Here is a 27,028-nt window from a genome sequence, read left to right on the forward strand (position 1 = left end):
ATCCGGGACAGTTTTAAGAGGGAGGACCTTTAAGAGGTGGGGCGGGTTACGGGGCTCTGTGGGGAATGTATTAAGGCCATTATTGAGGCAGTAGGCACTGCATGAAAGGACGAGCTCAGCCCTGCTCTTTAAATCTCACGTGCACTTCCTAGCCACATGGTGCTCTCCTCCCCGCTCAGAGGCAGCAGGAAGGCCCCACCAGACACCAGCCCATGCTCCTGGTCTTCCCAGCCTGCAGAGCTGTAAAACATAAGTCTCTTTTCATTGCAGACTGCGGTGTTATGTTACTGCAAGGGAGAATGGACCGAGACAAGAGTCATCATCCTGTTTACACACATGCACACACGCATTTTGGCCGTACTGAGGTTTGAACTCAGGGCCTCATGCTTGCAAAGCAGGTGCTCTACCACTTGAGCCACACCTCCAGCCCCCATCTGTGTATTTCATACCTTCAACATGCACTTTCTGGGACCCTAATGCTCAGAATCCAACGATCTGGGAGGCCCTTATTAGGAAAATCACTTACTGCTATTATTAGCTGAACCTTGTGAAACTCCCATCTCCTTGTGGACCAAAATGGTTGAATCTTGAACTTTTAACTTGGTTAAAATGAGTAAGAACACTGACTCTGGCAGGGAGGTCTATGGGATGTGAGAGACTGACAGCGAGTTGACAGCGTGAGGGTCCCTGTACTCAAGAGCATGTGACTTAAGGCCTGCGGTGACTATGGGAAGCCAGCTGGATCCTCAGTCCTGACCCTTGTTCCCCATGCCTTTTGGGCTGAACAGGCCCAAGTCTGACAGATGCCCGGGACGCCAGCCCTGGACTTGCAACTGTCTGCTATTTGCCCAGGTCTTTGGAGTTGACACCCAAGAACCCATCCTCTCCAGTCTCCTGGGAGACGCCTCGCCCTCATCTACACATCCTTCTCTGCACATGCATCTAAGCGTGTTAGCAAGCTCCTTCATTTACCGAGGACCCGGACCTGGGCCTGTTTGAGGTGCACTGTGGAGAGGACAGAGAAAGAAGAGGTCTTACAGGTCAGAGGGAGCCAGACAGGCTCTGAGCATCCCTCACCTGCTTTGCATCTACCTTAAACCTCTGCCTGGAAATCAGTGCAATTATCATGCATTAGATTCTAACCTGCAGGGTTTGTGGGCAGTTCAGAGAGGTGCGCTCCAAACGGCACCAGAGCTAATCAATTTTTTCAGTTTACGTAATTTTGAATTCGGCTCTGGATCCAAATCCTGATATGACCCAGAGGCAGGCGTCACAGCTCTCCACCCCTTCACTGAGGCTGGCTGAGGATCAGCACGTAATTGCCTTTCACCCATTATTCCTGGTAATAAATTGAGGGCCTGGGGCTCTCCAGCCTAGACACTTTTGGGATGCCAAGGATGCCCAGTTAATGGTTTAATCTCCTTAGAAACTGCAGCAGCATCTGTCATCGCCAGGAAAATGAGAAGTGCCGCTCTCTGCCCGGTAGGGCAGTCACTTCTGATTTGGGGAAGGTGGGCACAGAGGACATGTCTGGGTCAATCTGGATCAGTGTGAGGGAGGGAAGAGAAAGAGTAGAAGCACTTCAGACTGCTGTTTTGACCAACATCCTGGTCAAAATTTCCCTCTTCAGAGTGTAGCCACCTCAGGAGGAAAAAGAGCTGCACTGTGCCACTGCACTTTACATAGAAGGTGTTGATAATTTAATGCTGATTTTGCCCAGTAGAATATATGTCCCAACAGGACAAGGGCCAGGGAAGGCCTGGAAACAGGAAAGCAGAAGGAGGAGTGCTCAGTAGCAAAGAGGCAAGCATCCTCACCAGGAAAGAGAGGTCTCGGGTAAGGTGTGGTCTGTGGCTGGGGCAGAATCCACAAGAGCTGCCTGATAGACTCTAGGTGACTGCAAGGAACTGACTTGATCCCAGGGTGCCTGAGACCTGGATGCAGAGGACAACATTTTTCAGCAATCCAGAATGCTGAGGGAGGATGATCCAGACTGGGACAGGGTGGGCCAGGAGCAGTATTGAGGACATCCATGAGAATTTAAGGGTGAGAGGAAGTGAGGCAGCAATCCATTGCTGGCTGTCACCTCATCTACACAAAGGACATGCATAAGCAGCCATCTCTACAAGACTGGATTGTGTGGCCCACTGAAGCATCCAGTGTAAGTGGGGACACCGAGGTTGCAAATGACATAATCTCAAACTAACTCAAACAAAAAATCATGCATGGCTCCCATGGCTGAAAGGTCCAAGGGTTGGGCTGGCTTCAGACAACTGTGAGTCCCGAGTTTAAGCAACACCACAGGTATCTCTCCCTCCAGGCCCTTCTTCTTGTGCCAGCTTCACCACTCCACAGAGTGACTGGACCCTATGTGTAAGTGTGTGGGGGTACTGGACACTCAGATGGAGAAGATTTGGGAGACAGGCAACATTTGTTTCCAACTTCCAAAAAAACATCTATAATGCTACAACGTTTGATCACTGGTACACACTTTATTATATACCTTTATTTGAATTAATTAATAGGAAATGGATTATGGGAATACCCACAAACCACTGTAAAAGAAAAAATGACTATTAAAGCCCAAAGCTTTTGCACTGAGTAACAGAATTCACTGTCCACAGGGAGCCTCCACCCAAGAGAGACTATGGGTGGGCCCTTGAGGACACGGTTCAGAGCAGCAAGAATGGGGTGGCCTTTCAAACTCAAAGACACAAAGTGCATTATTGTCTGGAAGCTGAATGATGTGATTGGCTGAGCTATGATGTATCTGGGCTGTGGTATCCAGCTTCATCTGTTGGGGTGTGAGGAACCCAACTCAGAGCTGTGCTGATGGATGACTGGCAGCGAGGTCTACCCTGGAGTTGGCACTCTAAGAGGTCAGGTTGGGATTTAGCAGCAAGAAGAGGTGCTGGGCACCACTGACCATTATGTTTCATCAGTTGCTCCAATCCTGATGAGGAGTTGAATATCTTCATGCCACAGAACACGCATGTATAAGAGCTCCATGTTAAACAGTGATTACAGGCAGTCATTTGCCCCATAAGATACACACACACACACTGAGAATTCAAATGTCCGGGAAAACTCAGGACATTCAATCTCTCCAAAGGAAGGCTTGCAGTGCTCCTTGTAGAATGGTGGCTTCCACACTTGCCATGTTTAAGACTCAGGCAGGAGACAGAGGCCCTTGGAGCTTGCTGTGCTGGGTATCTCTTCTGTATTTTCTCCTTTCCTCTCACTTTCTGGTGGTAAAAGCAGCAAACATTTTTCAAGTCCCAAACAAGAACGTTCCTGTCTAAGTAACACTCTTAAGCAAAGTTATTGTAAGGACAACAGCGCATATCAAGACAGAACTACACAGAATTCTTTACAGCACAATAAAAATCAGATGCCCAGGTGCCATGACTTCCATTGTTCAGGTGGTTGGTACCTAACCTGTCCCCCCAAAAATGAGTGTTTTGAGACAATTGTAGAGAATTTGTTGGATACTGTTGTGGTTGTCAAAAGAAAAAGAATGGAACAGACTCCCCATGTAACACCTTGGCCTGGGGGGGTACAGTATGATGCATAATATTGGCAGAGTTAAGAGCACTTTGCAGGGTGGATCTTAACTCCTTCAGAACTGTGTACAACTCACCCCTTATAATACTGCTCAGTTTATGACAGAGCAATGTTCTCCTAGTTCTCTCCTAAATTGAAAATATCTTACAGTTTTGGGTTTTTTTTTCCCAGTACTGGTGATTGGTCTTGCTAGGCAAGCACTCTAGCAACTCAAGCTATGCCCAAGCCCTTTTGGTTCTGAAATAGGCTTTTGCCAAATTTTCCCAGGCTGGCCTTGGACTTGAGCTCCTCCAGTCTCCATTTCCCAAGTAGCTGGGCTTATATTGGCTGAAGATATCACAGGTTGAAAATGAATTTCATGTACCTAACCCAGTGTACCTCGCTCAGCCTAGCCTACCTTGAACGTGCTCTAAGTCCTTACATTAGCCTGCAGGTGGACAACACCAGCTCGAAGAAAGTCTGTCTTATAACAATGTGCTGAACATTGTACATAATTTAGTGGTATCTTTATGTGGTAGTACCCTGGAGAGTGTCAATTGTTTCCCCTGGGGATCTAGTCCAGGGGGAATCAAAATTCAAAGTACAGTTTCTACTAAAAGCATATCATTTTTGCACCATCATAAAGTCAAAAGTCGTAAGTGGAACTGTCACATCAGTGACTGTGTCTGCATATTAAGAACAGTTTCTGCAAGAAAGTGCAGAGACTTCTGTTCTACCATCCCTTTCCAGAGAAGCCCAGGCTGGCCACAAGCATTCACTGGGCAGAATAGGTTTTTCTCTGGTGGAAGCCAATAGGAAGTGTGAGCTCCGAGTAAGTGAAGACTTACTCAGGCAACGATTTTGATAAAACCAATGCTGCAAGGTGTTCACATTTGTCTTTCTTTTTAAGTGGAAGTCCTCAAAACATCGACTCCACTAATTCAAACATCACAGAACCAATTTGCAGTTTTCTACGGTTGTGTTAGAGTGAGACCAAAGCCACTCTCTGCTCTCAGGCCTCATCTCTTTTTCACAACTTTGCAGGTCAAGTTTAACCCCAAAGGATTTCATAATTATATCCCATTTATCTTAAATTCAGCTTCTTTTGAAAAAGCCAGTATCTCAGGAAAAGTGTAAGTCAATAACTTTACAAAGGATTGAACATCTGAAATGCACGGATGATGACTCTCAGGAGAGGAACATCTTGATCACAGGATTACCGGCTGTGGCGTGTGCCAGGCAGCCTCTGAGGTGGCCCTCAAAGATCCCGAGCCCTGGAATTCACAACTTGTGTAACCTCACTTCCCTGAGCATGGCCAGACTTACCAACTTGCTTCTAGTGAAGAGAATAAGGCTTCAATGGTTGGATGTCACATCCCACTTTAGGTCATTAAAGAACTGGCCGACCTCTTGGATCTCTCTTGTGCTCTTTCTTGCCTCGCTTGTGCTGGGGAAACTGGCTGCCGTGCTGTGAGCAGCCCTGTGGAGAGGTCTGCATGGGGAAGCTGAGGTGGATCTTCTACGACTTGCCAACAGCCATGTGGGTAAGCATGGGAGCTAGAGCTCCAGACAACTGCCACTTCAGCCAAGCCCAGTTCCTGACAGACGCTGGGCCAGAGCCACCAGCCAAGTGACCTTGAACCAGAGTCACCCAACCAAGCCACTCTGAGCCAGAGCCACTCAGCTACGGGATTCTGATCCACAGCCACCTAGCCAAGGGACCTTCAGCCACCCAGTCAAGTGACCTTGAGCCAGAGCCCCTCAGCCAAGTGACTCGCAGAGTCCTGACTTGCAAAATGTGTCTGCTTATTTTCAGATTCCCAGGTTGGGGTGGCATGCTGTAGACCCGTGGGTCACTAACACCTTGGGCTGTGTTCATCTGATGTAGGATCACGTCTTGCCTTTCTTGTCTTAAAATGAGGACACCACCACCTACCTCAGGGATTGCCTGAATACAAGGTCTGGATTAACGCCAGCATGTCGTGACTATTTTCGTATAATTGCTGTTATTGTTTGCTCTTGAAGGTCCCCTTAAGGCTCATTTGCTAAAGGCTTGGTCACCAGCTGGTGACACTCTTGAAAGGTGTTGGAAGTTTTAAGAGTGGGGCCTGATGGGAGGAAGTTAGAAGTTAGAAGACACAGCTCCTTCCTCTCTGCTTTCTGACTACTGTGAGATGAGTGTCTGTGCTCCACTGCAAGCTTCCACCATGATGCTCTGCCTTGCCACAGGCCCAAAGCAACAGAGCTAAGTGATCGTAGATGGAAACCCCTGAAATCTTGAGCCAAAATTACTTTTCTCCTTCAGGTTGATTACATCAGGTATTTTATCACAGTGATGGAAAGCTGACTATTGCAATTGCTATCTTGTCACTCAACAGAGAGCAGATTAGCCTGAACTTTGGAACTGTCATGCTTTGGCACAGGCATTGATTAAGGGACAGGAACAGGATTTGAGATCCATCCCTGAAAGGTGCTCCAGAAGGTGTTGCAATAAGTTTGTAGCTGTCCCCTTGTGTCAGAGCTGCCATCTCTCACTTGGTCCTGCTTGGGATAATAAATCAGGCTGACTGGAAATTCAAGCATCTGCTTTTGCATCATGGCTGTGCTGCTTCCTAACTGTGTGATCTTTACCTCTCTGAGCCTTTGTCTTTTCAGACACAAATTGAGGACAACCTAGCAGACAAAATCGTGGGGAAGAAGAGGTTAAGGGGAAGAGTATATGTAAAGTATCTCCTTAGTGACAGTTCCACGGTACGTGCTGGTGCCTGTCCTCCTCCTTCCTTACAGCCCACCCTGTTAGGCTTGCCTGGCCCTCAGGATCACACAGACAAGAGCAGCATGTCAACAGGCATATCACCCTCTAGGACAAGACTGGAAATCCTTGTGCAGATTGTCCATTATGCCAAAGTTCTGAGGCAGGAAGATTTGCACAGCAGAAATCATCCCCAGTACTGCAAAGTCCTCTAGCTGGAACTAGCCAGGCCCTTGAACTCCCCTGCAGGAGCCCTGTCCCATGTTTCAGATGGTTGCAGCCTCTGACAGCAACCTTGGTCAGTCTGAAGGCCATGTCCATTCCCCTGTAGCAAAATTCTGCAGCATCTGTTTGAATTGTTTCCATTTGAAAACTGTGAATTTGACTATCTTCTGAGACTGACTAAAGTCAGTCAGCATGCAGTGAGAACAATAAATTTTTATTAATGGAATCTTACAGTTTTAGACCTGAAGAAACTTTTAGAGGTTTTTATGCAATATACACTAGAGAGCTATATTTTAAAGAAGAAATAACTCATTGATCAGTAGTTTTGTGAAGGGGAGAATCCATAGATGAACCATGGACACTCAGTGTGAAAACACAGGCAGCAGACTGATCCGTGGTGTCTGTCCTCTTGTCCACCAATGGTAGGATCATGGTGACATCTGTCTTCTGCAGAACTCATCACAAAAGGAAAACAGATGGCAATACAAGGGCATCACTTTGAAAAAGAGAACATTTTATGCAATTAATGCAGAGAGGAGCCTACATGTGTGCATTCAAGCCTGTTGTCAAATGACTGCAACTCATAAAATAGAGTTGGATTCTGTGTGCTGCTACAGTTGCTCATTTTTATATTTGCAAAATCATCAGCATAACCTCAGGAAAACAAACCAATAGGTCTGTAAGTCACTTAAAATATCTTAAAGCCAAAGCCAGTTGAATAAACAGGAAGACCGCACCAGGCAGGAGTCACTTTACCTGTGAGCTCTGTGTCCTCATGCAGAGAAAGTGGACTTGACACCGTATGTGTTCTGTAGTGTCTTTGCTGCCCACCTCACATTACGGGAGGGCTTGGTTGGAGGTGTTTTCTGCCTATCTTTGAGTTCTTTGTATCAGTCACCAGCACTTCAAAAAAGTTGAATTTGATTTCCTGAGCAAAGATGTGTGTGTGTGTGTGTGTGTGTGTGTGTGTGTGCATCTGCATGTATCTGTGTGTGTCCATGCATATGTGTCTATACACGTGTTTGCATATATATGTGTGTCTGTGTGTGTGTCCATACGTGTGTACGTGTCCTATGCGTGTGTCAGCATCTGTGTGTGCCTGTGAGTCTGAACTTGAAAGAAGTCAGAATAGAAGCTGAGGGTGTGACTCAAGTGGTAGAGCACCTGCCTAGCAAGCAAGAAGCCCTGAAGTCAAACCCCAGTATCACCGGAGTCAACATACGAAGATTCCTATTTTCACAGAAAACCTCTAAATTCTTTCTAGTCTGTCTGTTCTGCTTCTAGGAGTCTCTCCTTTGAGCTGGTGCATGTGAGACATTCAAAACCACCACAAGACCCTGTGCTGATCACGAAGACTTACATGTTGGAACACAGTATCAGCCTCCGAGGAGACTGTGTCTCTCTGTGATCACTCAGCACAAACCCTTTCTCACCACACATTCAGAGCTTGTGGCTCAGGAAATGTGGTCAGGCACCACCAGAGGCCATAGCAGTGACACAAGGGGGTGAGGGTGCAGGATGCTATGAAAAAACCTACAGCACCTGGGCACTGTTGACCAGCTCTGCTCCACACAGGTCCTGCCCCGTCCTGACATCTGTGATGCATCCAACTACCCGTGAAGCCAGTGCAGCCTCACCGCCTCCCGTCGACTTCCACAACCTGCTGTACATAGAGCTGTGTGCCTCAAGTGCACTTTATGTAAATGCCACTGTCCATTTCCATACCCGACAGGATAGTGATCCTTTCCATGTAGGAAAGGGAGTTATCATCATCACCAATCCTAGAGCCATGGGTACACTAAGCAGTGTGAGGGCACAGCCAGAGGGACCAGGTCCTCTGTCCTCTGCAGCGTCCTCTACAGCCCCCCTCACAGCTGGATCCTTCTCTCTTCTGAATTCCCACAGCACACATTTTCAGAGCCTTCTAAGGAAAGAGCTGTCTGGGGCATAACATATACTGGACAGTTTGTGCCACCTCGCTTGCAGTCTGTCTGTTGGTGAGAGAACCCAGGTTGGCCATCTCTCATTGGATGAGTCAGGCAGAGCGGTCCACTCTAATCCTCTCTTATAAGCAGCAAGAACAGGTGTGTCACCCACATTGGGGTCACACACCCAACAGGATGCTTTGTCCTATAACTGGCAGCTCGAGCAGAAAGATGGCATAATGAGCCCAAAACAGTTGGAGCCAATACACACAGCTGCATCAGCCCGGGCAAAGCACCCAACTTCAGAAAGCCCAGGGCTATCCCTGAGTCACCTGGCTTCCAGGCTTCCTCTCAGTTCTGCAAACCACTCTGTATCCATCCTAAAAATGTCCTTATGCTTGCTGTGCCGCTGAAGGTGGCCATGGCTGGATAAGCAGTGATGCCTCACCCTTCATCCCCCATCCCAGCCCCCAGCCCCTTCCTCTGCCCTCCAGCTTTCTCTTCAACTGCAGAAATGGCTGAAGTGAAGAGGCTCACCTGTAAGTGACCTCAGGAGCCATTAGTTGTTTCAAGAACTTAAAACATGGTTGACATAATTGGAGTGTCATGGAGTCAGGAGTTAATGTGAAAATAAATGGCAATTTAAAATTTTCGCTGGTTGATGCAAAACCATTTATCAACAAGCTTCCCAAGTTTTTCATGAGGATGAATTATATTCAAAACCTGTGCAAAATCAACAAATATCCAATGGTTAACATCTGTAGCTTTGATATTGGGGCAAAATTAGCAGGAACAATGATTTAAAAACAAACACCATCCCCCGACTTAATAACTTCTGGAAGGCTTTGAGATCCCTGCTTGAAGCACCTGGAGCCTGCAGAATCCCTCTCACCACGCATGGAGGGCCTAGAAGTGCTAGTCCAGCCTCCGTCATCCTAGTCCAGCCTCCGTCATCCTGAGAGGATGGGTGAGGGAGGGAGTGAGGGAGTGAGGATGAAGTGTTTAAGAACTGGAATAGACTGGAGTTCTTTGTACCCAATAAGTTCCATGAAATTTTCTCAGTTACCTGCACACATTTTCTCCCCAAAATGTCAAATTTACTTTTCATTGTGCATGATGGTCAAAAGCATGTGACCATCATTTACCCAGAGTCCTTCACCCGCAGCTCATGCTTAGTCTGGATGATAAGCACATGGTCAGGGTCCGCCAAGTCTGAGTCCAAGGAAGAGAAGCCACCAGGACATTGTTGCTCTGGAATGCTGGGGTGAGGGGAGCTGGGGTGAGGGGAGCTGGGGTGAGGGGATCTGGGGTCAGGGGTGCTGGGGTCAGGGGAGCTGGGGTGAGGGGAGCTGGGGTGAGGGGAGCTGGGGTGAGGGGAGCTGGGGTCAGGGGTGCTGGGGTCAGGGGAGCTGGGGTCAGGGGTGCTGGGGTAAAGGCAGAACTGGACTTAGGTGCTGCAGCTCACTGGCCTCTCATAGCATTTGAGACAGGTGAGGCCAAACCACACACAAACACTTCATTCCTCTGACGTGAGAATGTAAGGCAACAAATGTGATGGGAAATAAAATGGCAGAAATGTCCCTAGGAACAAATGACAGAAATAACCCTGGGGATATAAAGGGACGGATGGCAGAAGTAACTTTGTTTTAGCTAAAGGAAAAGGAAGGCATACTTAAAAGCAAAATATTTAGGGAGACATGAGAAACCAGCTTCACACATAGGTGTGGAGACATGGCAGTTTTTCCTCCCAGATAAGGAAAACAAGATAAAACATTTCTGAGGGCAGACGTCTAAAGGGTGAGATAGAAACCCTAAAGGAAAGTAACACAGCAAAGTTTCCCAAGAGGAACAAAAAGGGGCCTCACCGAAATGAGGAGCGGTAGTCATAAAATGTATATAGCCATAAAATAACAGGTTTCAGAGACAGAAAGGACTAACGAGACCTTCTTGGAATGTCCAGTCTGATAAGGATGAGCTGAGGGAGTGGCCCAGGATTAGCCATCAGGGTCAGAACCAGGGCGAGCTCAGAGCATCACTGGTGAAATTACTGCCACTAATCAGAAGTCCTGAATTCTTGTGTTTTAAAATATTTGTATGTGTATCTTTGAGAAGGTTCAGGGTGAGGCTGTGATACAACAAAACAGAGCTCTAGATTTATGGTTTTTTTAAGTCATCAAGGATATCAGTTCATTTTTCTCTGGTGCTCAGAAAACTTAGGGCCTCGTGTAGGCTCAGCCAGCACTCTATGACCAAGCTGTATCTCCAGCAAGTCTACTACTTTACCATAGCAGATCTGTCCATCTGAGCCCCAAACCCTGTACTGCGCTTAATGGTAACAAGCTAGAATTCGTATGAGAGGCAAGACAAGGACTTGCGATCGCTGAAATTATCTGCTGTATTACGGTAATTATCAGTGGTCTTAGCCTGCTTTGTGCTGCTATAAGAGAACACCACAGGCTAATTTATAACAAACAGAAATTTATTTCCCACAGTTCCAAAGGCTGATAAGTCCAAGATCAAGGGGTTATTTCTGCCCTTTTTCTGTGTCATGACATGATAGACAGACATACACACACAGAAAACAGGGCGGGGGGAATACTTCATTTTATAAGAAACCCAGTCCTGTGATGACTAACCCTTTCCCATGACAATGGCATAAATCCAATCATGAGCCTCTGCTCTCCTACCAAACAATAAGACAATTCAGTAAGATGTCAGCCTGCAAAATTATAACACAGAAATCAACAGCTTTCACGTATCAAACACAAAACAACTAGTTGTTGGTATTGACAACACAAAACTTAAAATGATTAGAAATAAGCCTCAACAAGCACGATCCATACAAGAACTGCTTTGAAATACCCCCAAGGGACACAAAAGCCACTTCTACAAGTGAGAACTCAGACATAACCTGACTCACCATCTGTGTGTGTGCTGCCGAATTCCGTTCCAGACCTGTTCAGGCACGTGTTTCCTAAGATGCCAGGAGTGTGGTTATCTGCACCTCTCTTCAGAACTTGCCATGAGGGAGCTGCCTCACCCAAGACTAATTCTTTCCCCAAGGACAGCTCCTCTACAGTGACTGCTAGTTGCTTCAACTGGAAGAAACATCAACACCGCCAGGCTGGCCTCAGAACGCCCATGGACAAGTCACGGCCTCTTCCACACTTGACCTCAGCTCCACAATTCTCTGTCCAGTCCTGCTTCCCCACTGCCCTCAACAGTGTGGATCCCAGGAGTACACTCTGATAACTATCCACATACAAATCCTCATCTCAGGATCTGTTTCCTAGGGACCTAGTCTATAACAACATCACAAAGCATTTCTCCTTAATTTGCCTTATAAAGTGAAGGTAATCCCCAAATCATAAAAACAATTTTTGAGATTAAAGAAGGGAGTAGGCAAGATTTGAAACATAAAACAATGAAATTTTGTCATTTGCAGATAAATGGATGGAACTGGAGAACACCATCTTAGGTGAAGTTAGCCAGGCTCAGAAAGACAAAGGCCACATGTTCTCTCATATGTGGAATATAGACCCAATACAAATACAGCAATGTTATGAAAAACAGGTCATGCTATGGGGGGGCACCAATGGGAGAGGCAGGGTAAAAGGAGGAAGTTAAGTAGGTAAATATGAGGCTGGAGGTATGGCTGGAGTGGTAGAGTGCCTACTTTACACATGCTTGCTTTGCAAGCAGGAAGCCCTGAGTTCAAACCCCAGTTCCACCAAAAAAGAAAAGAAAAAAAAATCTCTTCACTAGTGGAGTGGCTCAAGTGGTAGGGTGCCTGCCTTGCAAACATGAGGCTCTGTGTTCAAACCCCAGTGACACACACACAAAAAGAAGGTGAATATGTTTGATGTACTTCCTATACAAAAATGAATATAGAACTTTTAAACCTGTTGAAGTTATCATAAGAAGGGGACTTAGGTAGAAAGGAGGAAAATAGAGATGAACCAATCTCTATTGGGTTATTGGGTTATAAAACATATACACATGGAAATGTCACAAGCAAACTCCCTGTATAGCTATCTTATACAAACAAATATGCCATTTTGTTTTGTTTTACAAAATTGGAGAACAGCCAGACACCGGTGGCTCATGCATGTAATCCTAGCTACTCAGAAGACAGAGCTCAGGAGGATTGTGGTTCAAAGCCAGCCTGGGCAAATAGTTCACAAGACCCTATGTCAAAAAAAAATCATAAAAAAGGACTGGTGGAGTGGCTTAAGGTGTAGGCCCTGAGTTCTAATCCCAGTACTGCAAAAAAAAATCAGAGAACAGGAGGACAGAACAGGTCCTGTTTGGGGGTTTGGTGCCAGAGGGAGGGGGAGGATATGGAGAAAGGGTGTAGGAGGGTGAATATGATGCAAATGCTGTGTACACATGCACGTAAATGGAAAATGAGACCTGTTGAAACTGTTCCAGGAATGGGGGAGATAAAGGAGAGTGATGAGGGGGTGAATTCAACTGTGATAAATTTGACATATTATAAGAACTTTTGCAAATGTCACAATGTTCCCCCAGCACAACAATAAATATAAAGAAGAAACATAAAACAGTCTTTCATGATTAACTCAGATCAGTAGTTCAGAACATAATAGAAAACCAAGAAATCAATCCAAACCTATAAAGCAAGGTATCATAGAAAAGGCGACGTCTCAAATCAGTGGGAAAATAGTTGTCCAGTGAATGATGTGTTAGTTAGCTTTTTGTGCTGTGACAAATACCTAAGAACACCAACTTAAGGGAGGAAAGATTTATTTTGGTTCAAGTTTCAGAGGTTTCAGTTCATGGTCTTGTGGCACCTTTGCTGTGGGCCTGTGGTGAGCCAAAGCATCATGGTGGGGAGGGTGTCAAGGAACATGGCATCTGGGAAGTAGAGCAAGACCAACAGGAAGAGGGCAGGGACAAGATACACTTCAAAGGCCAGCCCCCAGTGACCTCCTCCCTTCCGCTGTTACCAGTGGAAGACCCTGGTGGAGAAGGTCTCAGGTCCTTGCAATTTGAAAAGAAAGCATTGGACAGAGACAGAGACTGCAAAGAGGAGCAAAGTTTTATTGAAAGGGAAAGGAAGGTATAGGCACCATAAAAGAAAGCCGGTGGGCCTTGGTCAGATGGCACAGAAGCCCTAATATTTGTTCAAAGGGCAATTTATAAGTTGTAAGAACAAATGATGAAAACCTGGGCGGTCTTTTTAGGTGGGGCCAGGGTAATTGACAGGTTTGATTGACAAGGTCTTAGTTATGTGTATGAGATGTGACCAATATTCATAAGGTCTTAGAGGGCTTTACCTGTGAGGTCAGATAGAGGACAGACTCCCTCTTACCAGGACATGCACCATTTTCTGGTCTGAACCAGTCAAGAGATTCCCGTGTATTTTGGGAAATTTACAACTGCAAAGGAATTTACAATTGCAATCCTAACCACAAAATGAACACAAGAGGGATGTCTAAGGATGGTACTGGGGATGGAGGGTGACAAGGAGCAGTTCAACATGGAGTGACCTTTTGCTGAGCGGCCAGTCCCAGGGCTCAATTCTTCCCTGTTACTAGCCTGCCTCACAGCTAGGTCCTACCTCCTCAAGTTTCCACTGCTTCCCAAAATAGCACCACCAGCTGGGGACCAAGCCTTCCACACATAAGCCTGTAAGGACATTTTATATTTAAGTCGAAACATTCTGCCTTTGGCCCCCAAAGGCTCATGTCCACCTCATAATGCAAAATGCATTCAGCTCATCCCTAAGAGTGTCCAAAGTCTCAACAGTGCCAGCACTGGTCAAAAGCCCAAGTTCAAAGTCTCCTCTGAGACTCAAGACTAGCTCTTAGCTGTGAGCTGCTGTAAAATTTGAACAGCCAGTTACCCACTTCCAATATACAATGCAGAAGAAACAGTCCCATTTCAAAATGGAGGAATGGGGCAAAGAAAGGAAGGATGCAACCAAAGCAGGGCTGAAACCTGTCAGGGAAAACACTAAATCCTGTAGCTCCATGTCCAGCGCCTGGGCCATGTGGTGCTCTGATGTGAGCTCCAATGAGCTGATGTGGCTTGCTGCCTGCAGCTTTCCTCAGCAGACATCCACATTCCTGGGATCTCCAACATACAACTGCAGCTTAGGTTTCACCCTCAGCTTCATGCGTCACCCTCTCAAGAGCTCCCTGCCGGGATCCTCACTCTGCTACACATTGCCTTGTTTCTCAGGCCTTCCTTTGAAATCTGGGGGGGAAGCCTCCATGACTCATTAACATTGCATTCTGCCTGCAAAGCCAGCATCATGTAGGTAACCTGGTCTGCTGCCAGCTTGAGCAGCAGCTGGGCCCATTTGAACCATAGCTGCAGGGGATTTTTAGTACCTGGATGACTAAACATGGAGAAACACTTCCCTGGGTGACCCTGTGCCAGCAGGATGCGTGGGAGCTCTCTCCTGCAAGCAAAGTCTTTCAGATGAGTTTAGTCCTGTATGCCCTGAAGCCTGTGGTATGTGGGGCCCAGGCAATTCCTTAGATGTTCTCAAGGCACCTTTCTTTTTTCCCAGTGTAAATCAGGCATTGTGGTACACACCCACAATCCTAGCACTTGGGAGGCTAAGGCAGGAAGATTGTGAGTTTGAGGCCAACCTGAGCTACCTAGTGAATTACAGGCCAGTCTGGGTGACATAGCAAGACTCTGTCTCAAAAAAAAAAATGGCCTAGAAAAAAGCTACTAGCAGGCCAGGTGCCTGTGGCTCACACCTGTAATCCTAGCTACTCAGGAGGCAGAGATCAGGAGGATTTCCATTTGAAGCCAGCCCAAGCAAATAGTTCAAGAGACTTAAAAAAACAATCACAAAAAAGGGCTGGTGGAGTGGCTCAAGGTGTAGGCCCTGAGTTCAAGCCCCAGTACCACACACACACACACACACACACACACACACACACACACACACACAAAGCTACTAGCAAAACCCTGAATGCTGAGCTACCTGGAATTTCCCTTCACCACGTTCATCAGTCTATTACCTTTAATCTGAGCTTCCCACAAAGTCTCGGGGCATGGATAAAATATAAACAAGTTCTCTGCCACAGGCAACATGAAAGGACTGCAGCTCAACTCCCAGTGTGGTTCTTGTTCCCATCTGAACCATTGGGAGTACATTCCTGGCTATCCACCTTCCTCTCAGCATTCTGGTCTTCTGAGCTCCCACCTGAATAACCAACCCAGTAAGCTGCACCTCCATCTTCTTAAGCTTTTTCCAGCTGGTTTCTCCAAACTTATCCAAAATCCCCCCACAAACAGTTCCAAAAGCTTCAAACTGCTTTGTCAGGTAATCACAACAATGTCCTCACTTCTTGGTACCAATTTTCTGTATTAGTCAGACTTTTTTGTTGCTGTGAAAAATACCTGGGAGAGACAGTTTATTTTTGTTCATGGTTTCAGCCCATGGTCAGTTTGCTCAATTGCTGTGGGGGGGTGGTGAGGGGGAGAGAGAGAGAAAGAGAGAGAGAGATTGAGAAAATGAATCACGGTCATGGTGGGATGGCATGGAAAGCAGAGAGTGCCCAACAGATGGGGCCAGGAACAGGGTACCCTTCAAAGGCACACTCCTAGTGTCCTACTCTTCCAGCTAGGCCCCACCTCCTAAAACAGTGCCACTTCCTGGGGACTGAAGAGTTAACACATGAGACTGTGAGGATATTTTATCTTCAAACAACGAGAAACAGTGTGTTAAATTTATTAGTTACCTAATGGACAATTTTAGTTTAATCAGAATTGTTTCTATGAGTCACCCACCCTGTTACGATGAATATATCCTAATGACAAATTTATTTAAAAATAAGTAAAATAGTATGAAGAAAGAAAAAAATAAATTTATTAGTTGCCTATCACTGCATAGCAAATCCTCCCAAGCTTAGTGCCTCGAAGTCACAACAAACAAGCCCTACCTTGCAGTTTCTGTGGGTGGGGATTCTCCAATGACAGCCAGGGGGCTCTCACTTGAGGTCTCTCAGGAGGTCCAGTGCAGATCTTGGCTGGCTGATGATGGGCTCAGGGATCTGCTTCCTTGACGCTCTCTGACATGTGTGTGAGTTGGTATTGGGCTGCTGGCTTCCTTACCATGTGACTCTTCCACAAGGCTGCTCTAATGTCCTCACAGAATAGTGGCCACTTCTTCCAGATCCAAAGCCAAGGCAGAGCGAGGCAGACGCTTCAATCCCTGTGTCACCTGACCTCAGGACTCACACACCTTCATTTCCAACATATTCTGTTATTAGAAGCGAACCATGAGGTCTGACCTAGAGTCAAGAGCACAAGAATTAGCCCGCACCTTTTGAAGGGAGGAATGTCAAAGATTCATGGGTATATATATGTATTTAATTGCAATGACACAGTTTACTTAACCCAAAATACTCAAAATACTATCAGAATCTAGGTGCCCATGGCTCATGTTTATGATCCTAGCTATTTGGAAGTCTAGGTCAGGAGGATTGTGATTCAAGGCCAGTCCAGACAAATGGTTCACAAGACCCCATCTCCAAAGTAACCAGACCAAAATGGACTGTTCAAATGGTAGAGCACCTGCTTTAAAAGCACGAAGCCCTGAGTTCAAACACCAGTCCCACCAAAAAAGAAATATCAATATGCAATCAGCATAAAGTTTGTTGATGTTATACTTTACCGCCTTTGTTTTAAAGACTTAATTTTTAAGCAGTTTTAGGTTCACAGCAAACCTGAGATGAAAGTGCAGGGACATCTCATATAAACTCGACCCATGCACAGCTTTCCCCAGCAGAGAGTACATCTGCTTCATAACGATGAGAACACATCACTCACCCCGAAGAGCCACAGTTCACATCAGGGTTCACTCTTGCTCGTGCACATTTCACGGATTTGGACAAAGGTATTGTGACATGTTTCCACCGTTACAGAGTCACGCAGGGCGCTTTCACTGTCCCAAAGAGCTCTCTGGGCTTCCTGTGACCATATTTCAAAGCAACCACAGTGGACAGTGGGAGGGACAACTGTGGAACACAGCAGGACTTGCACCTCATACCTGACTCCACGATAAATTCCAAATGGACATTAGACCCAAATGCAGAAATACGACCCTTCAGTGGTAGAAGGATTAGCAGGCGATTTCCTGTATTGCCTGGAGCTACAATATAAAACACAAAACCCAAAAAGCATAAAATTAAAGATTAATAAGTCTGATTGTGGTGTCCTGCCATGCAGACATTTGTTCCGTACATACAGTCGAAAGACAAGAGTGGGGAAAAGCACTGCTGGTAATGTCCCAGACAAAGGGCTCACTTTCCTGACTTCCCGTGCCTAGACGTTCACACGAAGGTCTGTGACGCTATAAAAAGAGGAGAAAAGAATGGGGGCATTCACAGAACAGTGAGATGCTCAACTTTACCTGACAGGTCCATAAAGCCACTTTGAAATTTCATGTGTTATCTCTCAGCTTGCACAGGTTTGAGAGCTCAGTCACCCTATTAAGTCCAGCAGAGAAGGGGGTGCTCCATCTCCTGCATTGCCATGAGAAGAAGTTACAAGAGATATGAAGCCTATCAATCAGCTCTTGACAGAAGAATGCTGCTTCTAGAGTGTTTGTTATATTACCGTTTGTAATCTAAATGATTAGAACCAATATAACTACCCACCAGTGGAACGAATAACCTTGTAAAAGAGAGCCCCCTCGTGCACACACACCCACGAGAGGGAAAGGCATCACAGTACACTAAACAAAAATATAAAAAGTTAAATTGTAGTGAGGTGGGGTAAGGATACATTACTCTATGAAGCCTCCAGATTTGCTTGACCTTAACCAAGAATGAGACGTCTCCCTGTTCACCTCAATATCTGTAATCACTGTTTATGATCTGTGTCATTTTTATTTGTAGACAAGTAGATTGTCACTGGGCATTACAGCCTCCCCCTCGAGACCCTCCCAGCTCACTCCAGAAGGAAGAGCTAATTAAAAAACTTGTGCTATCTGCAGCTCTGTTGCTCTTGCAACACCAAATGCCACGGGTTTAGTAGAAAGGACTAAGAGTTAGATCGTATTTGCAAGGAGCAGACATTTCTAATCAAAGAAAAGGGCAGGAACTCAGGAATAACCACACAAAGAAGCATTGTCCACCCAAAGTGGGACTCTGCACGCTTTTGTCTGCCTGAGTCCAGCTTGGTCTGCCTCAGCAGGTGAGGGAACACCGCACAAACCTGGACCCAGACAGTGGGGACAGGAGCTGACACCTTTCCTGTTTCCCTAGCAAAGCTGATGGATATCCTCCACCATCATTGGATCCAGGTAGAATGTCTATAGTGAGCACTTGCATCAGGCTCAAATTCAGAACTGTCATTAAGGTAGACATGGGCGCTATGTCCACTGACCTGTCTGATGCTGGATTAAGGGAAAATTATTCTCCCTCCAGCAAACACAGCGCTCAACAGAAAGATGAGGAAAGAGTCAGGAATTCACAGAAAAATGAGCACGGTCCTTAGCACCATACTGCTTTCAGGTGTAGTCTAAACTCACCTTTGTATTCACGCATCCTTCAAAATATACTCCATCATGAACAGTGGAATTCCTGAACTCCAGGCAAGCACCACACCACCACACTCTTCAGTGTGTGTGTGACAGCAGTCCATAAGATTACATTGCCTCATTAAAACCACGCTAAGATTCCACCTCACCCCTGTTAGAATAGCCATCATCAGCAACACCACCAACAACAGGTGTTGGCGAGGATGCAGGGAAAAAGGAACCCTCTTACACTGCTGATGGGAATGTAAACTAGTACAACCACTCTGGAAAAAAATTTGGAGGCTACTTAAAAAGCTAGACATTGATCTACCATTTGATCCAGCAATCCCACTCTTGGGGATATACCCAAAAGACTGTTACTCCAGAGGCACCTGTACACCCATGTTTATTGCGGCACTATTCACAATAGCCAAGTTATGGAAACAGCCAAGATGCCCCACCACTGACGAATGGATTAAGAAAATGTGGCATTTATACACAATGGAATTTTATGCAGCCATGAAGAAGAACGAAATGTTATCATTCGCTGGTAAATGGATGGAATTGGAGAACATCATTCTGAGTGAGGATAGCCTGGCCTAAAAGACCAAAAATCATATGTTCTCCCTCATATGTGGACATTAGATCAAGGGCAAACACAACAAGGGGATTGGACTTTGAGCACATGATAAAAGCGAGAGCACACAAGGGAGGGGTGAGGATAGGTAAGACACGTAAAAAAATTAGCTAGCATTTGTTGTCCTTAACGCAGAGAAACTAAAGCAGATACCTTAAAAGCAACTGAGGCCAATAGGAAAAGGGGACCAGGAACTAGAGAAAAGGTTAGATCAAAAAGAATTAACCTAGAAGGTAACACCCACGCACAGGAAATCAATGTGAGTCAACTCCCTGTTTGGCTATCCTTATCTCAACCAGCAAAAACCCTTGTTCCTTCCTATTATTGCTTATACTCTCTCTTCAACAAAATTAGAGATAAGGGCAAAATAGTTTCTGCTGGGTAGCGAGTGGGTAGGGGAGAGGAAGAGGGCGGATGGGAGAGGGAGGAGGTAGAGGGAAGGGGGGAGAAATGACCCATGCACATGTGAAAAAAAAATTTAAAAAAAAAGATTGCATTGCCTCAAAATGTCATAACCAGCTGAGTTTGCGTAAGTGCACTCTGTGACGTTCCCACCACAACCAAATCATCTATTGACACCTTTCTCAGAAGATTTTCTTGCTGTTGAGTACTGCATGATTGTATTTCTCTTATAAAATGAGCGTCTGTTGAACTTTCTTGTGTGGGCCACCTCTACCTGGCCTGCACCCCTCGTGGCTCCCCGCACCCTTCCCCAGTTGTGGCTGCCTGCTCCTGCTCTCATTTAGAGGGTTGGCACTGCTTGCCCAGCACCTCCAGACCTTGGAACTTAGGAGTTTGTGGGTCTGCAGGTGACATGACTACCCACGGCTGCTCTCAGGGGCTGTCTGGGAGCTGCACAGGGGGGTGGGCCCCAGAGCTCACCAAAGAAGCCTGCAGCCCAGAAGACCCACTGCAGTGGCCCATCTGAGCACATAGGCCTGGCAGTCACAAGGAATTCCTGTGAATGGCAGAGCAGCCTCTCCAATCTGGTCCTTAGGCCAAAAATGTCAGCAGTAAGCCATTAATGATAATAAGTATACTGATAAAAATAGGAAAATCAGCACTGAGGAGTACACCACTGAGGAATTTTAACTACCCAGGTTTAACAAATGTTAATATGCTGCCAGCTTTGCTTCGGTGTTTTTCATAAATACGTACGTATATCAGCAGGGTACAGCTCCGTGTGTAAATAATGATAAAAATGCCTACGGTATGGTCGAAGTTTGGTTCTATGCCACACTAGAGCACGCTCACTCCTCGTAGTAGTAGAGTTCAGGTGCTCTACTGTGTGCACAACTGTCCCAAGACTTACCGTCCATTTCCTGCTTGACAGTCAACATTCTTGCATGCCAGGGACACGCCTAGATGCTTCCTTATGCCCCATAGAGTTTCTGGACCTAGGTGTATTGTGGGGACCACAGCCGGCTCTCTGGGGACAGACACAGGGATGCAAATCAGCCTGCAGGGCATCCATTGGGGTGTGTCCTTGGGATCCACACCTGTAGCAGATGAGCAGAGGAAGGAGCAGGGCTGTAAGGTGGTCTTAACAAAGAGTCTGCCAATTCCACAGGGCACCTTGGATGCAGGGTGGCCCTGCAGAGTTGTCCCGATTTGGAGGCAGAACTTACCACCCGCGGTGAAGTTAAGAATTTCACCTCTTCCAGATGGAAGCCCCACCCGCTGTGCTTGGATTGTCCTGACTGATAGAATGACTTTGATTACTTGGGGCTTTGGGCCCTGCCAGGTAGCGTATGATAATAACATGACCTGTGGTGGGGCCCTAGGGTCACAGATACAGGCATGACTTCCCAGGGGCTGGAGACTGAAGATCAGCCTACAAGCAGTCAGCCACATCTATGCAACAGACACCAAATGTCAACTGAGCTTCCCTGGCTCGCAACACCATATGCTTATCATCCCACATCTTCCTTGGGTGGGGGCAGTGCTGTGCACCCCGTCTACTGCAGAGACACTGGAAGCTCCAAGCGTGGACCTCCTAGTGCCTGCCCTGCACTTCTGCCTTGGCTGACTTCAATCAGTGGAGGCAGAGCCAGGCAAGGTCAGTCCCAGAGTGACCTAGGGGCACGGGGGAGGGAGGGTCAGCTGGCATCACCCTTTGTTGCTGGCCAGAGAGTGAGCACTTCAACTCTAGTCGGAAGGCAGACAGAGGAGTGTGGGCAGTGCACACGTCCACTAGTACGTGCATGAGCCTATGCTTGTGCACATATGTGTACACAGGTGCCTGTGTGTTGTGGTGTGTGTACATGACTGTGTGTATACTTGAGTTAGTTGTGTGACTGAGTGAGCATGCATGTGTGTGTGTGTGTGTGTGTACATGCATGTGGCATATGGCATGTGCATGCCTTGCATGTTATGACATCAACATGAAATGTCCCCCACAGTCTCATGTGTTCAATACTTGGTCCCCAGCTGGTGGCACTATCTCGGGAGGTTTTACAAACTTTAGGAGGGGGGACCTAGCCGGAGGAAGTAGGTCACAGGGGACATCATCAATCGGGTATCTGGCTCCCTGGCAGCAGGATTTCCCCTCAGTCTTCAAGTGTCACTGTTTTTGCTACACTCCCCCACTGCCTCAGGTGTGCACCTGCAACTCTTCCCTACTCCCACCCAGGCCTCCTGACCTCCCATAGCTCCCCTCTTCACCCATGGCATTGGCACCGGGCACAGGCTGCTGCAGTCTGTCACCATCCTTGATGCCATCAGCATCCACACGGCCTTCCTTCCCACACTCCTCATTTTCTTGACCTCCATTGACCCTCCCTCCACCCCTCAGCCACTCATTCCCATGTCTGTGCCCTTGACCACTGAAAAGCTAAGGGCCTCCCAATCTCTGTCTTGAGTCCCGTCCTCCATGCTAGCACCATGCTTGTCAGCTCTCCAGCCTCGCAGGACCTCCAGTTCACTCGCCCTGTGGCCTCCACCCTGGTTTTCCTTCTGAACCAAGGATGGCAAATTTGAGTCCCATAATACAATCATTTCTTTGCAAACTCTCCCCAAATCTCAGCTAATATTTTGGCGCTAATAAAAAATAGAATTGAAGGAGACATTACTTTTTTAACTTAAATCCAATGCTGGCATTTTACTTTCCAAAGCAGAAGAGAGCTCTGAAGTGGGCTCCACTGCCCACTTGAGCCTTACTGGAGGCAGGGGAGCCCTCAGCCATGGTCCAGACCCACTCACCATGATGGTGTCCACTGCCCCATCTTCAGCCACAGAGTCTGAGTTTGGGAGGAGACCGAAGCCTTTTTAAGGTCCAACCAGCTGCCCACATGGCAGGTGAAAAACAACTGCGGAAGTAGGACCAGTCAGCCAGGGCTCAGAAGAGTTGGTCCCCCAAGAGCTGTGGTCCCCCTGTGGGCTCTGTTCCACCCTCTGGGCTGTGCTCCATCCTGGGTCTGTGTTCCACCCTGGAGTTTGCATTCTACTCTGGTTGGCTGTATTCTACCTTGGCCTGGAGTCCCCCATAGATAAAGCCTTGGTTGCCTGAGAAGGAACTGTCTTAGTAACACAGTCATTGCTCTGTGTCCTGTCATCACACCTTCTGACTCTCTGGCATGTTTCTGAGATCATCTCACAGAAGGGACATGCATTCTGGTCTTTGTCTCAGCTCTTCTGCAGTTTCTGTCTGCACACAATGTATAAACTGGTCTTGGTTTCAATTGTCAAAGAGTCAGAAACACAAAGAATTTATTCCTGGCTTTATGAGTTGATAATGCTTCTTGTGTTCAGATTTAAGTCAACAGAGGTTCAAGATGAATTTTCATTAATGCAAGTCAATGTTATTCACCTAGCACTTGGTAGCACAGGTGGCATGGATTTTTTTTCTCTGAAAACATCCTACAGTTCCTGCTGTCCGTGAATTTATGTGCTGGTTAGATAGCTGACCTCATGTAGCTGGTGGGGATGCACTCAGAGGTGTTGACACAGTGAGTCATGCAAGTCCCCCAAGGACACCAGGGCTATAAAGGACAGGATCAATTTTAGTTAGCAAGGAAAATGTGCAACATAGAAAAGGACTTCAGAGGACTTAAGATTCTCACAGTCTTGGTCAAAGTTTATGTTGCTGTGACAAATAGCTGAAAGAAACAACTGAAAGGATGAAAGATTCATTTTGGCTTATGGTTTCAGCCATGGCCAGCTGGATCCATGGCTTTGGGCCTGCAGCGAGGAAGACACCATGGCAGTGGCAAGTACATGTTAGAGGCTGCTTATCTCACAGCAGCCAGGAAGCAGAGGAAAGTAGCAGGAAAGGATCCGGCTGAGATACACCATTCAAAAGCACACTCCCTCAGCTAGGACCCACTTTCTCCAACTACACCCACCATTCCCCATTCCACCATCTCCCAATGTCCATTCAGATTTTACATTTATCAATAGATTAGGTCGGAGCCCTCACACTCTAATTGTCTCTGGAGATATCCTCACAGCCACACCCACAGGTAGGCTTTACTAATCCCCTGGGTGTCTCTCAATCCAATCAAGTTGACAATCAAGATTAACCATCACACACACAAAAATAAATAGTATTCATTGCAGAAAATACAGACAAGACAATACAGCTAAGACATTTACAAATGCTTGTAAGACTGGAAATAACCACTGTTGACTTGCTGGTACATATTTTTCCATCTTTGCTGAAATAAAAATAATACCCTCTAGAAAACTGATGTCACTGTGAGTTCAAGATCACTCTCTTCCCCAAACCCTGGGGGAAGTGTGTGTGTACATTCAAACACTAGAAGAAGAAAAACAGCTAATCCAAAGCCAAGTGCCCATGGCGCCAAATGCCATGGTGACCTGCCTCTCTAACATCTACATGGTTCAGACTCGTATCCAAGTTTCCTTGACTGTACAAAATATCATTTACATAAGTACAAGCAGTGTTTTACTCATCAGAAAAACTCACATTCTTTTTATGATACTCTCCCCTTCCCCCTCTCCCACCTTACTCTTCTGCTCCCAGTGGACCACACTGGTGTGTGTTATGCCACCTCCTCTCCAGGGTCACACAAAGATAGATGCATATTGAATTCTTGAGTATGCACTCGCAAAGAGGTTGTGCACTTGTTTTACAGAAGACAGAATAAGATTCTTTCCTGTGTTCCTTGCTGTTTTCACATAACAATACAACATGTAGATCTTTCCAGCTACAGATCGGTCCCAGCTAGAGAAGAGCAGTTCTCCCATTGAGACTGGGCCACCTCACAATAGTGTGGTCCTCCATGGTCTCTGCTCTTTACTGTGCTGTGAAGACACACTGCCAGATGAGGGCAGAGATTCAGACAGATCACTTTGACTATGCAGTGGTAATCAGATGAATACAAACCACGACATGGAATTGTTACCTTTGAAATTGAGAACAAGGACAGCAACACAGGAAATATGTATTCTGTATGACAAAGACTTTTGTTTTGTTTTACAGTACTGGGGATTGAACTCAAGGTCTTGCACCTGCCAGGTAGGTGCTCTCCTACTTGAGCCACCCCATCCCCAGCCCCTTTTCTTTTAAATTCTTTTTCAGATAGAGTCTCAAGCAAACTATGCCCAGTCTGGTCTTAAACCTTGATCCTCCTACATCCATCTTCTGAGTAGCTGGGATTACAGGTGTGTGCCACCACCAACAACCCTAAAGAGCTCATTTTCTGAGTGGATAAAAGCCTCTTAAAAATTATAAGTGGTAACATTCTCAGTGCCCACGCTGGACTGGATCACTGCCTGCAAACACCACTGCACAGAGCGGGGCAGGTATAGTTGATGTGTACACCTAGTGTCACCAGTGCTGCCCAGGGACTCCAGAGCCACTAGGAGCCTTTTACCACTCCCACTAGGAGTGCTTGTGAAAAATAGTCTGTAGCTCTCTGAGACTCCATGCTAGACTGGGAATACTTGAGTGATCTGTGTTTCAATATTTGTAGGGCCTCTTTCCTCCCTCCTTGCCATGCCAGAGCACCAGTCCCTCCCCTGGATTCCTGGAAGAAGTCAGATGACTGTCTACACCAAGCACTGTGGAGGACAGTGGAGGCTCTCTGCCTCCTTTCCCTTCCTCAGTCACAGCCCTTACTTCCTTCAGGAACCTCCCTTCCACATCTGGTCCAGGAATTTTGGATGAACACCTAACCTGATCCCACCCAGAGAGTCCCAGCATTCCAGATTGGTCACAGGTGGCCTCTGACACCAATCAGGACAATGCAGTTACTGGAACATTTTGTCTACATGTATTACAAAAGCTACCCTTCTCACTGGGTTTTCTGTGCCAGTGTGCACAAAGAGCATCATCAGATTGAAGCCAGAGCACAGAGTGGGTACAGAGATGCAAAGGCCCAGTTCTGGTGACATTGAGTATCAAAAAACAGTCATTTAATTCATTTAATTTGTCCACCTTGAATTTTCAAAAGCAGGAGAAGCTGGAGGTGTAGCTTAGTGGTAGAGAGCTTGCCTAGCAGGCCCTGGATTCTGTACACAACACACACACACACACACACACACACACACACAAGTGGAGTGCCTGTGACTCATGCCTGTAATCCTAACTACTTGGGAGGTTGAAATCAGGATGATCAAGGTTTGAGACCAGCTTGGGCAAATAGTTCACAAGACCTCATCTCCAAAATAACCAGAGGAAAATGGCTGGAGGTGAGGTTCAAGCAGTACAGCAGCTGCTCTGTAAGTGTTAACCCTGAGTTCAAGCCCCAGTTCCACCAATAAAAAAGAAAAAAGGAAAAAAAAGAGTAACTTTATAGATAGCAGTCAAGACCTAGCCAGGTGATGGAGTCCATCACAAATGCTTATAGCATGGACTAGTCAAAGGGTGTGATGACAGGGTGCTTTCCAGTCATCCTCTTCCCCAAACCCACTGCCTGAGCTTAATCATGAAAAGTGTACCAAACCATCTCAACTGAAGGTTATTCTATGAAACACTTGACCGTGACTCCTCAAAATTGTCAAGGTCACTAAAACCAAGGAAGCATGAGAAACTGTCACAGCCGAGAGGAGCCTAAGGAGACAGGACAGCAAACTGTCATGAGAAGTCCCGGATGGGATCCTGGGACATAGAAAGAACATGAGGGGACAATAAGGAAGCAAGAACAAGGTGGGCACTTTAATTAACAGCAACAGAGTCACAGCAGTTCATTAACTGGGAGAAACCACACTAACGTGGGGTGCTGACTCCTGGGAAGCCGGGTGCAGAGCACTTGCAAATTCTCTGCAACTTTTCTCCCAAGCTAAATCTGGTCCAAAATGAAAAGACTGTTTAAAAAATACAAACCAGTCCTACCCAAAATTTTCCACCTCAGGAACTAAGTGGGTTCCTATTGTTTAATGTGATCTTAGTTGAATTTTGTCACTTGTAACTGAAAAAGTTCTTGATCAAAATATGTTTATAAAACAGGAGCAAAGAAAGTCTCAGCCATGCAATT

At 46.4% G+C, this 27,028-nt stretch overlaps 1 long non-coding RNA gene and 1 other non-coding gene across 2 annotated transcripts; both read right to left on the reverse strand.

Annotated features, from left to right (window-relative positions):
- Window positions 1–352: 352 nt before the first annotated feature.
- Trnaa-ugc (transfer RNA alanine (anticodon UGC)) lies at window positions 353–429 on the reverse strand. The gene has a single exon. It is a non-coding gene; the product is annotated as a tRNA-Ala (tRNA).
- Window positions 430–8,998: 8,569 nt separating this feature from the next.
- LOC141418612 (uncharacterized) lies at window positions 8,999–19,217 on the reverse strand. Its single transcript, XR_012443264.1, has 5 exons — window positions 17,843–19,217; window positions 17,260–17,581; window positions 16,371–16,721; window positions 11,366–11,543; window positions 8,999–9,168 (listed from the first exon to the last, which is right to left on the reverse strand). It is a non-coding gene; the product is annotated as an uncharacterized lncRNA (long non-coding RNA).
- Window positions 19,218–27,028: the final 7,811 nt, after the last annotated feature.

The sequence above is a fragment of the Castor canadensis genome, chromosome 2 (assembly GCF_047511655.1).
Source record: "Castor canadensis chromosome 2, mCasCan1.hap1v2, whole genome shotgun sequence".
Classification (NCBI taxonomy): domain Eukaryota; kingdom Metazoa; phylum Chordata; class Mammalia; order Rodentia; family Castoridae; genus Castor; species Castor canadensis.